The sequence below is a fragment of the Pinus tabuliformis genome, chromosome 2_2 (genome assembly GCF_031772625.1).
Source record: "Pinus tabuliformis cultivar Carrire ecotype Pingquan chromosome 2_2, CPIR1, whole genome shotgun sequence".
NCBI classification, from domain to species: domain Eukaryota; kingdom Viridiplantae; phylum Streptophyta; class Pinopsida; order Pinales; family Pinaceae; genus Pinus; species Pinus tabuliformis.
The window spans coordinates 621,677,175-621,693,133 of record NC_142300.1 but is presented as its reverse complement, the minus strand read 5'-3'; the positions used below and the strand labels follow the sequence as shown (position 1 = coordinate 621,693,133).

General features: G+C 39.2%; 2 pseudogenes; both read left to right on the top strand.

Annotated features, from left to right (window-relative positions):
* The first annotated feature begins 5,454 nt into the window (after positions 1-5,454).
* Positions 5,455-6,083, top strand: LOC149194185 (uncharacterized; annotated as a pseudogene).
* Positions 6,084-11,931: 5,848 nt separating this feature from the next.
* Positions 11,932-13,060, top strand: LOC149194184 (uncharacterized; annotated as a pseudogene).
* The last annotated feature ends 2,899 nt before the right edge of the window (positions 13,061-15,959 follow it).

The following is a 15,959-nucleotide window of genomic DNA, read 5'->3' as shown; positions in this document are numbered from 1 at the left end:
TTAGAGTCTATGAAATCATGATTAACATTTCTTTTGTTCTCATCATGAGTTTCCTCTACTACCTTTTCACCATTAGGAAGCCTTTCTTGTAGCAACTTTGTCAAACCTTCCTTCAAGCCTTCCACGTCTTTCTTTAAATCTTCAATGTTGTCATTCTTCGAATCATGATTAACATTTCCTGTGTTCTCATTATGAGTTTTCTCTACTACCTTTTCGCCATTAGGAAGCCTTTCTTGTAATAACTTTGTCAAACCTTCCTTCAACCCTTCCATGTGTTTCTTCCAATCTTCAATGTTGTTTTTCATACCATTGATGCCATTCTTCAAACCATCCATCTTAGCTTCTGTTACTTTTTGTGTGAGAGAAATTTGTTGCACTTGGTCTCGTAATTTTGATATATCATGTTGCATTTCTTCCTCTTCTTCATGTGTCATAGTAGAGATTTCAGGTTGCTTACTAGGTGTTTCCATTTTATTTCTTCAGGGCAGAAACTAATGATAATTTTCTTCACTATTCCATTTTAATCACTTCAAACTAATTTTTCAAACAAAACTTATGAAAATATTTAAAAAGACTACACACCTTTTTTTTATTTGTAGGACATTGATATCGAATATGATATATCTCTGAAATTTCAAATCTCCAAGGTTTTAAATTGCGAACTGTGGTATCTCTCTGAGTCCTCTTTCCAACGCCACCAGTCTAATCTAAATCAGATTCTCCAAGAAAGAGTTATGCCGAATCTCCCAAGATGACCTGATTATACACTTTTTCAATAGAGTGAACTTGTACAAAGTGCCAAATGTCACTGTTTCAACCTTCAGACCTGAAAGCAATGCACAAAAAACTACAGTATGTCCTCTTTCTATAACTTACGAAATTTCAAACTGATACCCAGAGAAAAAGTTATGATGATTTTCCCACGGTCGCTTGTTTGGTATGTAATTCGGGATCCTGCAAAAACCCTAACTTCCTTGGATCATATATCCGAAAATATAGCGACAGAAGCTCTAAAATTTGAACCTAAGGGTCATCACGATTTTGAATCAAATGGGTTTTCTTTTAGCTTCTGAAACTTCGTATAAATATTTATAGCGAAAATTCCATAATGACCTTTTTGGAGCAGTGAAACCCTAGAATCCAAACCTCTGATACTAAATGTTATGCAACCATCTCACAAAATAGAAGAACATATAGATCAATGACTTCACAATAAGCCTCTTCGAGGGGGAAACCTCATTTACATTACACAAATGAACAATTCTTGGATGACTCAAATGACAAAACCTTCTTTCTATATATAGGAGTCTAAGGGGTCACAATATAATCAAAGCCGACATAACAATAACAACATAAGGGCACAACAATAACAATAGTGGGCTTTTATGGGGCGCAATAATAACAATGTTGGGACAACAGGGGAAAAACAATAACAATAAGGGGTTAAAATGACAATAGTAATGGGGGAATCACTAGTATTATAGGGACCTAACAATGATGTTGTGGGTATTGATTACAACCATGGGACTTAGCTGCTCTGCCCTGATATTGAGGGGTTATTTTTCTTCCTTTGCCATTACTTTCTCCACCTCCTCAGATCTAGCCTCCTCATGAGTCATCCAAGATGCAAGCGTCGTCAGATGTAGGTCTCCCAACTTAGAATTATGATCCGAAAGATTGATATCACTTAAGGTGAGGTTATGAAGGCAGAAATCAACTAATTTAGATGTGTCTTCTATGCTACTTTGGTCACACAAATTAATGAACTGCTTGTAATCCTGAAATGACATGGATCCATGTTGTGCTAATGTCTTGATTTGGAACTATTGGCTTGTATGGGCCTGACCTAGGTTCAGAGGTGATTTAGCCAAACAAATCCCGGTACTACTGGCCCTTTCGGCAATAGTCCGTGGAGCGCGGACTGAGGTCTCACCCGAAGTAGCATGGGAGGGTGCTAGAACCAGGTTTCTGCACCCTAGGGATGTTTGATGAGCTTCTGGCGGTCTGCAGCTTGACCCTGCGCACACGTCGTTACATGCATCTATTAGTCCCTCACAACCTGTGATGCTGCCTTCGCGTAGCCCTACTCAGGTGCAATCTGTATTATACCCAAGTTCCTTACTATTTAACCTATTATTACCCGATTACTTAACTTATTTGTGTAATACTAGTGATAATTAACAGTATATCCAACAATCATATAAGTTCGCGCAATAAACAAAATAGTATGAACGTAAAGAATGCAATACACAAGTAGATGCACAGAAATTGGAATCAAATTATGTTTATTATTCTTTGTTCAAGGTTATAGACTCGACACCACCCTGTGCACTCAGCAGCAGGGGTCTGCGCACTCAGCTACGGACTCTACTAGGCCTCTGCGCACTTAGCTACAAAGCCTCTTCCTACTATTACGACGCAATACCCTTAGACTCTTACTCTATGCTCAAACAATTCGTATTCATCTATCTCTCCTCTTCACTATCTTTACAACTTAGAGCCTCGTTCTATTTATACAATCCCATGGTCCGTGGACCATGGGTAGGCCGACATGACATTACAAAACTTAGGGCAGAAGACCCTATGACTCAACCTATACTTCGCGCTCCGCACCATCAATTCACGGAGTTTTACAATATATCTGACCAAAACTTGGGCTTTCAGCCCCAAAACATGTTGTGGGGGGATTCCATGCTCAACAGGCCCCCAACAAAATCATCGTGACTCATCCCTGAGTCACTCAGTTGGTGCGGCGATCTTGGCACAGAGTCCCTCCAACTGGTCCCGCACTGCTCAGAGATCTGCAACGCACTGTTTTGCGATTTAATGGACCTATTGCATGTGCTCTTACGAGGCTTCTTTGTGAGGATTGAATCTGTTATCACTGAAAATTCTGTTGCCAAATTTTTTTAGCCTAGCTTAAAGGACAAGGCGTTTTCACAGTGCATGAATCCTTTTTAGCAGTTTCGCAGCGCTACCTATTAGGTGATTTCGTAGCGTGCTATGAAATTGAGGATTTGCTCGAGTTTTCAGTGGAGGCCCAAATCCTAACATGCCTATTGTACATTGGCTACAATTGCTGTGGATGAGGTTGATGTGCTTAAAGGTCTAATGCTGACTAAAGGATATAACTCTGGTGTTGTTGCATACAATGCTCTGATCTATGGATTTTGCAAAACAGGGAAGGCACAACAAGCAACATTGCTGTTAAAAGAAATGAAGTTCCCAAGCGATTACACCTATTACATGCTCATTAATTATCAATGCGGTAATGGTGCTATCAACAAAACTCTAGAGCTGCATCACTTAATAAAAAAAAGAGAGGGCCATGTGGCAGGCAGTGTTTCTCTTAATGCCTTGATTCAAGGGCTTTGCACCACAGGCAGAATAATGGAAACAGAGTATGTTTTACAAAAATGTCAAAAAGCAGCTTCATTCTAGATGATGTCAGTTGTAATCTCTTAATTAAATAATATTGCAAACATAAAAATTTGGGTAGAGCAGAATCCTAATGCTTGGCCACCTAGTCCCAGTCTACAGATCTTTCTGAGGACGATGATAATTGTCAAGATATGCTGAGTATGGCAGATGTCTATCTTATCCCATTTCTTTATCTAGCAGTCCCATTGCAATATTTCCGAGGAATTGAAATTATTCCAGTGCATTCTCATCTGCAGAGTTATTGCAGACAAATGCTGGCCTTTCCCTTTTATCGCCCTATTCAAATTGTCATGAACTTACTAGTGAGTTCTATTTTCAAAATCTTGGCTGAAAGGGCACCCCTTCACTCCTGACATTGACAGTTCTGCAACATAAGAGCATTTTGTGTTACATGGAGAAGATCGTTCCCTCTGCAGATGAATTAGCTGTGTCCAAGAAAGCAAGGGTTTAAGGTTATAGATCCTGCTAAGGGAAGTATTTCCATGCAAATAAAAAGATAAAAACTACGCATAGCTTGTGGATTTGATGCAGGAACATGCTCAAATGGAGGAGAGGATTGTTTTCCCTGCTCTGGAAAGGGCCGAGAAAGGTTTCACTGAAGTTGCAAATGATGAACATGCACGAGATTTTGCACTAGTGAATGGCATCCGTGGAAGATTGAATGGCATCCCCTGGAGGCTGTAGAATTGGACACTAAAGAATAAGAATCCTTACTGATAGTTGTTTCAGCGTGATGGAATTATCTCACTCGCAACATTTTCCATATTTATTGTCAGGGTTGTTTCCACATGAAATTCAAGAATACTTGGGAGTAGCTTAACGCTGCCAGGTAGGAGAGAAGATCCAGAGAATGATTCAGTCATTTCAGTCAGCTGATGATGATTGTAAAACCAAACTAGCCATAGTGCAGAAAAGATTTCCCGCACTTACAGAGTCCGATTACAATGCTTCTTGACATTAATAGTGACCTGGCACATTTTATGAGAAAAAGAGCAAAGGTTGAACGGCTGCAAGAGATGGAGAGATGTCAAAAGCGGTGCGTATGGATGCTATATATTGCCATGTCCGTGAACTAGCATGGAGAATGCGCATAAATTGTTTGACAATATCAGCATTAGAAGTTTCTCTTATGGAATGCAGTGATTAAAAGCCAAGTGTCAAGTGGTTTTTATAAGAATTTGATAGCCACAGGGTCGCCATGATTAATGACACCGGGATAGAGATGTGGCAAACGATATTAGCTGTTCGTTCATTAGCTCTGCCACCGACGAAAGACAGAGACACATGGTCGAAATTTGCTTATGGTTGCTGGAAAGGTGTTCGTATTATTTAAGGTAATTCCGCCTTGATCAGATTGTCGTCGTATGATCTAGAATTACTACTCCAAATACAAACTGGTAATTGTTAGTGTATTTGAGACCTATTGTCTATATCTGGGATGAGAAGTTGCTTTAGGAGGCGGCATGATAGAGAGAGCTTCATCCTCAATTAAACGCTTCCACCCCTTGCGAAATATGGCAGATCAATTAAAGAAGAAAAGGCCGAGAGAAGAAAATGAAAAAATTTATGGCATGGCCGCAACCAAATATGGTCTAAATGCAATGATGTCTTCGTCAGAGTTACTCACGAATGGAAACAAACCTCAAATGCAAGAAGAGCTGATAGAGCGAGATTCATACTTCCACAACTTGCGTCTCTGAGAGTTGGGCAAGAAAGTGAAGCTACCAAAGTTTTATAGGGATTACTATGTACACAACTTTGAGTTTCTTGACATTGGCAGTATTCTGTTTATTGTCCTTGGGGATGATATAATTTTTGTTGTCCATTCCATGGCCTCTATTGTGTTCTTCAGACGACATGGAGATCAAATCTCAGCTATTAGGATGACAAAGGAAATCTCATCAAATGCGCCCTGCCGGGGAAAATCAGATCTGCTTGTTACAATATTCGTAATAATTCCTTCTTAGTGGACACTGAGTTGAAAAAGCCAGGAAGTTATGTGTTTGACAAAGTATGCAAGCAGGACAAAGTCCTAACCCCACAGAGTTTTTTTTTTCCCATGAGAGTCCTGCATACTACACTGGGATTTTGATAGTTCCAACAAGCTGGGCATCAAGTACAGAAAGGGAGTTTTTTGATGCGATGGATGCAAATCTAGATAAAACACCAACTGCATATCCTGATGCTACCTTTGACAGCATGGGTGTGGCTGCAGATAATCTTTTACTTCCAATGATGACTCACAAGATGAGATGGTCAAGATACAGGATCCAACGGTTTCAGGAAGTGGTAATGAACCACTAGATTTTACCATAAGGCATAAGAAAGGAAGATGTTCAATTGAAGATGATAGGGAACATGTCATAATTAGTGTACTTTGTGAGAATTGTCAGAATATACAAACGGTTATTTGCAAAACAACTCAAGCACAGATACGCTCTAGCCAGCTAGACAGGGACATGTATTGGAAGGATATTGAGGTAAATAAACAAGTGCAACTACAAATTAGTGAGCTCGATAGAGAGCTCAAGAGAAAGCAAGGTCAGGATTTAATAGATGTTCTTGGAGGACTTGTAAATGTTGTGAATCGCCTGGTAGACACAATTCAGAACAAGAGCTCTCAACATATGAATGAACCATGAATCTTTAGGGACATACAAATGAATTTTGATTTGTCTGAAATGTCTGTAAGCACTTTTAGAATTCCAGAAAATTTTCAATCAATCTTCAATCATGTCTTGGCTTGATGATGTTCAAGATCTTGCAGAACCCTTGTATCCAAAGGTTGCTAGATATCATCTACTAGTTTTTCAACATGAGGTTTCTCCTCTGTTTTATCCATCAATCAATGGCGGTTATCCTTCACAAGACCTTTTGCAGCCTTGGATGGACGTCGATTCCAACATTCAACACAGGTTTCCTCCAACAGAGACAATTATGCCAGTGTTAGAAGATTTGGGGATACATGGATCCTATGCCAATAGCATTCAGTTTGGAAACAACAAGTCCTTTGGTAGCAAATTTTTTTTTAATTTTTATTTAATGCCTCCGAATAGCTCTTATGTCAGAGGTTTTATGCCTACCACTTTAAACAATTCCGTTCTGGTGGATACTGCCATTCATTATGATAGTATGAGACCATCTATGGCACCATGGATGGATCTAAGAAATACAGGGGACCCTCATCATTTGAGCTCATGTTCTGTTGCTAAGAACATTGGCTGGTCAACTTTTCAAGATGATGCCTGTGCATGAAGTAGAATTTTCTATGATAAACATATTTCTGCTTTTGGTTTGTTTTGATAGTAATGTCTTCATTGTGTTTAAGCACTAGCCAAAGGAAAATCTTGTCAATAATAACCCTCCCTTTTGAAAGAAAGATGGAGATTACAAAGAACAGATCTATGAAGGCAAAAAATGAAGACAATACAGAGTGTGGCTGTGAGACTGCACTAAAGGAAGAATAGATGAACCCTAAAGGTAGGGTAGCATGTGAAATGTTTTAAGCAGTACCATCATCATGACATAGCAAATTAAAAAAAAAAAAAACTTCACCAGCTGCCCTTGCACTAACTGTAAATGTGTTAAACGCTGTGCAGAAAGGTTGAGGCTATTAACCATACTCATTTACAGGTTGTTCTCATAACCTTGTCCAAAGCATCAATTAGGCATGGTGAATTTTTTTTAAAGGCAGGGAAGAAGACTGTGTTTTTGAAATCACACAGTTGTTTCGTAGCGCGCTACGAAACTGCTGTAGGTGATGATTTTTAAGCGCAGAGCAGCTAGTGTGATACTGTGAGCGGGAGTTGAGGAAGAGAAACACCTGTCTATCAATACCACCTACAACACATCAGAAACATGGCAGCATTTCATACCTGGGGTTATTAAAAGAGCTGAGACATGTTGCTGAACTTTCAGAGAAGGTTGGGAGACAGAGACCGTTAAAATAGGAGCACATCTTTTGGTCAATTAATGAGCCATCAGCGCTTTCAAGCATCCAAAGTCAGCATTCATTGCATCCGTAGCTCAGCCATCTCAGCCTAACTGAAGGAGGACAACTGTCAAAGATCCGAGAAGAATCAAGCATACGAGGAGAATGGAATTAGTGTTTTAGTTTGATTAGGATTGTGTGCAATTACAGTTCAACACTTTGTAATTAATGCATTAGTTAAATAGCATGTAGGAGTAGTTAATAGGGCCTTCGAGCTCCCTCTAGAAAGGGAGGAATGTATTCCTATAAATGGATGAAATTAGGATGTAATAGGGGTTGGACATTTTATACAAAAATAGAGTTATTTGGGCCAATGTAAGACTTGTTACAGTAATAGTAAAACAGTGGTGATTTCTTCTCAAGATTCTCGATGGATTATTTTGTTCAAATATGATGGTGGTGTTTTATATTATATGTTCTTTTACAGCCTTGTTATAGCACAATCACTCAGAATTCATATCTTATGCTCTGACTTCCTGTGTGTTTGGCAAGCTGTGGTTTTTGTGGAGTATGTTTGAACATTTAATGCAAAGAGCCTTGACTTCCATGAAATGACTATGTTTTTCTGTTTACTTAGTGTGTGAGACTCCATAGCCCAATGAGGACCAATTTGATATGTATCCAACCAGATTTTGTTTTCATGAATGAGTGAAGAGTTAGCCATCTGTTGTAGTGAAGGATTTTTATCAAAAGTTTGTGAGAGAGCCCTCTCTGACCAAAGAGGCTAATCTTTGGTCTAAAGTCTGGTTGAAAGAGTTACATGAAATCTTGCTTGGTTGCAGCCCTTAGTAGTGATTTTGTGATAACATTTTGGTGCGTCTGTCGGGAGTCTGAAGTCTATTCATTCCCGAAATCAATGGCTGAACTTCTGAAGGTAGCAGGAGCTCAGGCATCATCTTTGAGGCTGCAAAACTACCTTGGCGACTCCACACATCAAAGAATAAATTAGAAGGTGACTCCACTGCTAGAATATCAGTAGCTTGATGAAGTTTCAAGATGGATTCCACTGCAAGAATGAATGCCAGGTATGCTCCTATGAGTCGGTCTCATATCCCTGGTTTTCCAAATCCTATGCCAAAGGTTGATTGGTTAGATGATCTTCCAATATTCAAAAATGAAAAGAAGGATGATGCTGCTCTCCATTTGGTTAGGTTTCACATGCATGTACGCAGTCTTAAGGTTCATTTCCCTGAAGATTGTCTCATGAGGATGTTTATGGCCACTTTAGAAGGAGAAGCGTGGTCTTGGTATAAAAGTTTGGAAAATGGTTCATTATCTTCTCTTGCTGATTTCCATGATGTGTTTTGTGAAATGTATAAAGAATGTTATCCTTCTTTGTTGCTGCTCAAAGATTGCTGTAGGCATTCTTTGAATCTTATTCAGTACTTGGAGGATTGTTATGGTGATGATGAATTTACAGATGAAGAAATTTTAGAGGCTCTTCATAACAATGTTTTTCAGCACCAAGGAGAAGGTATAACATTCCATGAAGCACAGCATAAAGAGCAGCAAGAGTTTACCTGTGAAAACCATGTTTTATCCTTAGATATTGATGTAGAGATGCAGCAGATTTGTCAGGCTTCAGATCATGATGAAGACGAAATTGATTGCACCCAGCAAGAAGAAATATTGGAGGAAATTTTCTATGACACTCAGACAGAGCAAAAGCTTGCTCAATTTTGTAATTCCTTGCAGCATCTTACTTCAAATAATAATCATAATAGTGAGGAAAATTCCATTTTTTGTTGGAATGATTCAGAAAAGTAGCTGGATAGCTTGTCAAATAGAAAAGTGGATAGCACATCAGAGGGGTCTTGTGTGGTTGAGAACCAGTGGCCTGAAAATGAAGAGTGTTATCATGATCATTATTTTCAGCAGCTTTCTATGACAGAACACAAGGAGAGAATGCCACTTCCTTTCTCTTTCACGTTTAAGGAGCTATACATGGTTGTTGAAGATCAGTTTGCACAACCTGAAGGTTACAAGAAGAATCAAGCTGTTCATGTGTTCTGGGATCCTATAGCTGATTACATGGAAGAGTTTTACTCTCCAGTATTTTAGTTTTTCAAAGAAGATCAGAGACAAATTCAGTGGCAGCGGTCATCATAATATCATTGTAGCTCTGAATTCCGATGCAGTCAAAGAAATCAAATATTAGATAAGACAAATGATTGGCTGCATTGGAAAATTCACATTGATTGAGCTGAAGAAGTTGAAATGGTTAGGGTAGGTAGGTAGAGGTAAATGCAAATAAGCTCAAGGTCAACTGAGCATTTTTCATTAGAAGTAGCTTTCCTTCTCCTACAGTCATGCTGGTCAAGTGAATTTCTGTCCGTCACAAATGGATAAGGCACTGGAGCTGCATGTTCTTAATGTACCACAGGGGCACACTATCCCAAGTGGAGCCACTGTTATCACTGAAAATTCTGTTGCCAAAATTTTTTAGCCTAGCTTAAAGGACAAGGCGTTTTCACAGCGCATGAATCCTTTTTAGCAGTTTCGCAGCGCTACCTATTAGGTGATTTCGTAGCATGCTATGAAATTGAGGATTTGCTTGAGTTTTCAGTGGAGGCCCAAATCCTAGCATGCCTATTGTACATTGGCTACAATTGCTGTGGATGAGGTTGATGTGCTTAAAGGTCTAATGCTGACTAAAGGATATGACTCTGGTGTTGTTGCATACAATGCTCTGATCTATGGATTTTGCAAAACAGGGAAGGCACAACAAGCAACATTGCTGTTAAAAGAAATGAAGTTCCCAAGCGATTACACCTATTACATGCTCATTAATTATCAATGCGGTAATGGTGCTATCAACAAAACTCTGGAGCTGCATCACTTAATAAAAAAAAGAGAGGGCCATGTGGCAGGCAGTGTTTCTCTTAATGCCTTGATTCAAGGGCTTTGCACCACAGGCAGAATAATGGAAACAAAGTATGTTTTACAAAAATGTCAAAAAGGAGCTTCATTCTAGATGATGTCAGTTGTAATCTCTTAATTAAATAATATTGCAAACATAAAATTTGGGTAGAGCAGAATCCTAATGCTTGGCCACCTAGTCCCAGTCTACAGATCTTTCTGAGGACGATGATAATTGTCAAGATATGCTGAGTATGGCAGATGTCTATCTTATCCCATTTCTTTATCTAGCAGTCCCATTGCAATATTTCCGAGGAATTGAAATCAGTCCAGTGCATTCTCATCTGCAGAGTTATTGCAGACAAATGTTGGCCTTTCCCTTTTATCGCCCTATTCAAATTGTCATGAACTTACTAGTGAGTTCTATTTTCAAAATCTTGGCTGAAAGGGCACCCCTTCACTCCTGACATTGACAGTTCTGCAACATAAGAGCATTTTTTGTTACATGGAGAAGATTGTTCCCTCTGCAGATGAATTAGCTGTGTCCAAGAAAGCAAGGGTTTAAGGTTATAGATCCTGCTAAGGGAAGTATTTCCATGCAAATAAAAAGTAAAAAAAAAAAAGAAAAACTACGCATAGCTTGTGGATTTGATGCAGGAACATGCTCAAATGGAGGAGAGGATTGTTTTACCTGCTCTGGAAAGGGCCGAGAAAGGTTTCACTGAAGTTGCAAATGATGAACATGCACGAGATTTTGCACTAGTGAATGGCATCCGTGGAAGATTGAATGGCATCCCCTGGAGGCTGTAGAATTGGACACTAAAGAATAAGAATCCTTACTGATAGTTGTTTCAGCGTTATGGAATTATCTCACTCGCAACATTTTCCATATTTATTGTCAGGGTTGTTTCCACATGAAATTAAAGAATACTTGGGAGTAGCTTAACGCTGCCAGGTAGGAGAGAAGATCCAGAGAATGATTCAGTCATTTCGGTCAGCTGATGATGATTGTAAAACCAAACTAGCCATAGTGCAGAAAAGATTTCCAGCACTTACAGAGTCTGGTTACAATGCTTCTTGACATTAATAGTGACCTGGCACATTTTATGAGAAAAAGAGCAAAGGTTGAACGACTGCAAGAGATGGAGAGATGTCAAAAGCGGCGCGTATGGATGCTATATATTGCCATGTTCGTGAACTAGCATGGAGAATGCGCATAAATTGTTTGACAATATCAGCATTAGAAGTTTCTCTTATGGAATGCAGTGATTAAAAGCCAAGTGTCAAGTGGTTTTTATAAGAATTTGATTGCCACAGGGTCCCCATGATTAATGACACCGGGATAGAGATGTGGCAAACGATATTAGCTGTTCGTTCATTAGCTCTGCCACCGACGAAAGACAGAGACACATGGTCGAAATTTGCTTATGGTTGTCGGAAAGGTGTTCGTATTATTTAAGGTAATTCCGCCTTGATCAGATTGTCGTCGTATGATCTAGAATTACTACTCCAAATACAAACTGGTAATTGTTAGTGTATTTGAGACCTATTGTCTATATCTGGGATGAGAAGTTGCTTTAGGAGGCGGCATGATAGAGAGAGCTTCATCCTCAATTAAACGCTTCCACCCCTTGCGAAATATGGCAGATCAATTAAAGAAGAAAAGGCCGAGAGAAGAAAATGAAAAAATTTATGGCATGGCCGCAACCAAATATGGTCTAAATGCAGTGATGTCTTCGTCAGAGTTACTCACGAATGGAAACAAACCTCAAATGCAAGAAGAGCTGATAGAGCGAGATTCATACTTCCACAACTTGCGTCTCCGAGAGTTGGGCAAGAAAGTGAAGCTACCAAAGTTTTATAGGGATTACTATGTACACAACTTTGAGTTTCTTGACATTGGCAGTATTCTGTTTATTGTCCTTGGGGATGATATAATTTTTGTTGTCCATTCCATGGCCTCTATTGTGTTCTTCAGACGACATGGAGATCAAATCTCAGCTATTAGGATGACAAAGGAAATCTCATCAAATGCGCCCTGCCGGGGAAAATCAGATCTGCTTGTTACAATAGTCGTAATAATTCCTTCTTAGTGGACACTGAGTTGAAAAAGCCAGGAAGTTATGTGTTTGACAAAGTATGCAAGCAGGACAAAGTCCTAACCCCACAGAGTTTTTTTTTTTCCCATGAGAGTCCTGCATACTACACTGGGATTTTGATAGTTCCAACAAGCTGGGCATCAAGTACAGAAAGGGAGTTGTTTGATGCGATGGATGCAAATCTAGATAAAACACCAACTGCATATCCTGATGCTACCTTTGACAGCATGGGTGTGGCTGCAGATAATCTTTTACTTCCAATGATGACTCACAAGATGAGATGGTCAAGATACAGGATCCAACGGTTTCAGGAAGTGGTAATGAACCACTAGATTTTACCATAAGGCATAAGAAAGGAAGATGTTCAATTGAAGATGATAGGGAACATGTCATAATTAGTGTACTTCGTGAGAATTGTCAGAATATACAAACGGTTATTCGCAAAACAACTCAAGCACAGATATGCTCCAGCCAGCTAGACAGGGACATGTATTGGAAGGGTATTGAGGTAAATAAACAAGTGCAACTACAAACCAGTGAGCTCGATAGAGAGCTCAAGAGAAAGCAAGGTCAGGATTTAATAGATGTTCTTGGAGGACTTGTAAATGTTGTGAATCGCCTGGTAGACACAATTCAGAACAAGAGCTCTCAACATATGAATGAACCATGAATCTTTAGGGACATACAAATGAGTTTTGATTTGTCTGAAATGTCTGTAAGCACTTTTAGAATTCCAGAAAATTTTCAATCAATCTTCAATCATGTCTTGGCTTGATGATGTTCAAGATCTTGCAGAACCCTTATATCCAAAGGTTGCTAGATATCATCTACTAGTTTTTCAACATGAGGTTTCTCCTCTGTTTTATCCATCAATCAATGGCGGTTATCCTTCACAAGACCTTTTGCAGCCTTGGATGGACGTCGATTCCAACATTCAACACAGGTTTCCTCCAACAGAGACAATTATGCCAGTGTTAGAAGATTTGGGGATACATGGATCCTATGCCAATAGCATTCAGTTTGGAAACAACAAGTCCTTTGGTAGCAGACTTGTTTTTAATTTTTATTTAATGCCTCCGAATAGCTCTTATGTCAGAGGTTTTATGCCTACCGCTTTAAACAATTCCGTTCTGGTGGATACTGCCATTCATTATGATAGTATGAGACCAGCTATGGCACCATGGATGGATCTAAGAAATACAGGGGACCCTCAGCATTTGAGCTCGTGTTCTATTGCTAAGAACATTGGCTGGTCAACTTTTCAAGATGATGCCTGTGCATGAAGTAGAATTTTCTATGATAAACATATTTCTGCTTTCGGTTTGTTTTGATAGTAATGTCTTCATTGTGTTTAAGCACTAGCCAAAGGAAAATCTTGTCAATAATAACCCTCCCTTTTGAAAGAAAGATGGAGATTACAAAGAACAGATCTATGAAGGCAAAAAATGAAGAGAGTACAGAGTGTCGCTGTGAGACTGCACTAAAGGAAGAATAGATGAACCCTAAAGGTAGGGTAGCATGTGAAATGTTTTAAGCAGTACCATCATCATGACAGAGCAAATTAAAAAAATAAAAAACTTCACCAGCTGCCCTTGCACTAACTGTAAATGTGTTAAACGCTGTGCAGAAAGGTTGACGCTATTAACCATACTCATTTACAGGTTGTTCTCATAACCTTGTCCAAAGCATCAATTAGGCATGGTGAATTTTTTTTAAAGGCAGGGAAGAAGACTGTGTTTTTGAAATCACACAGCAGTTTCGTAGCGCGCTACGAAACTGTTGTAGGTGATGATTTTTAAGCGCAGAGCAGCTAGTGTGATACTGTGAGTGGGAGTTGAGGAAGAGAAACACATGTCTATCAATACCACCTACAACACATCAGAAACATGGCAGAATTTCATACCTGGGGTTATTAAAAGAGCTGAGACATGTTGCTGAACTTTCGGAGAAGGTTGGGAGACAGAGACCGTTAAAATAGGAGCACATCTTTTGGTCAATTAATGAGCCATCAGCGCTTTCAAGCATCCAAAGTCAGCATTCATTGCATCCGTAGCTCAGCCATCTCAGCCTAACTGAAGGAGGACAGCTGTCAAAGATCCAAGAAGAATCAAGCATACGAGGAGAATGGAATTAGTGTTTTAGTTTGATTAGGATTGTGTGCAATTACAGTTCAGCACTTTGTAATTAATGCATTAGTTAAATAGCATGTAGGAGTAGTTAATAGGGCCTTCGAGCTCCCTCTAGAAAGGGAGGAATGTATTCCTATAAATGGATGAAATTAGGATGTAATAGGGGTTGGACATTTTATACAAAAACAGAGTTATTTGGGCCAATGTAAGACTTGTTACAGTAATAGTAAAACAGTGTTGATTTCTTCTCAAGATTCTCGATGGATTATTTTGTTCAAATATAATGGTGGTGTTTTATATTATATGTTCTTTTACAGCCTTGTTATAGCACAATCACTCAGAATTCATATCTTATGCTCTGACTTCCTGTGTGTTTGGCAAGCTGTGGTTTTTGTGGAGTATGTTTGAACATTTAATGCAAAGAGCCTTGACTTCCATGAAATGACTATGTTTTTCTGTTTACTTAGTGTGTGAGACTCCATAGCCCAATGAGGACCAATTTGATATGTATCCAACCAGCTTTTGTTTTCACGAATGAGTGAAGAGTTAGCCATCTATTGTAGTGAAGGATTTTTATCAAAAGTTTGTGAGAGAGCCCTCTCTGACCAAAGAGGCTAATCTTTGGTCTAAAGTCTGGTTGAAAGAGTTACATGAAATCTTGCTTGGTTGCAGCCCTTAGTAGTGATTTTGTGATAACATTTTGGTGCGTCTGCCGGGAGTCTGAAGTCTATTCATTCCCGAAATCAATGGCTGAACTTCTGAAGGTAGCAGGAGCTCAGGCATCATTTTGAGGCTGCAAAACTACCTTGGCGACTCCACACATCAAAGAATAAATTAGAAGGTGACTCCACTGCTAGAAGATCAGTAGCTTGATGAAGTTTCAAGATGGATTCCACTGCAAGAATGAATGCCAGGTATGCTCCTATGAATCGGTCTCATATCCCTGGTTTTCCAAATCCTATGCCAAAGGTTGATTGGTTAGATGATCTTCCAATATTCAAAAATGAAAAGAAGGATGATGCTGCTCTCCATTTGGTTAGGTTTCACATGCATGTACGCAGTCTTAAGGTTCATTTCCCTGAAGATTGTCTCATGAGGATGTTTATGGCCACTTTAGAAGGAGAAGCGTGGTCTTGGTATAAAAGTTTGGAAAATGGTTCATTATCTTCTCTTGCTGATTTCCATGATGTGTTCTGTGAAATGTATAAAGAATGTTATCCTTTTTTGTTGCTGCTCAAAGATTGCTGTAGGCATTCTTTGAATCTTATTCAGTACTTGGAGGATTGTTATGGTGATGATGAATTTACAGATGAAGAAATTTTAGAGGCTCTTCATAACAATGTTTTTCAGCATCAAGGAGAAGGTATAACATTCCATGAAGCACAGCATAAAGAGTAGCAAGAGTTTACCTGTGAAAACCATGTTTTATCCTTAGATATT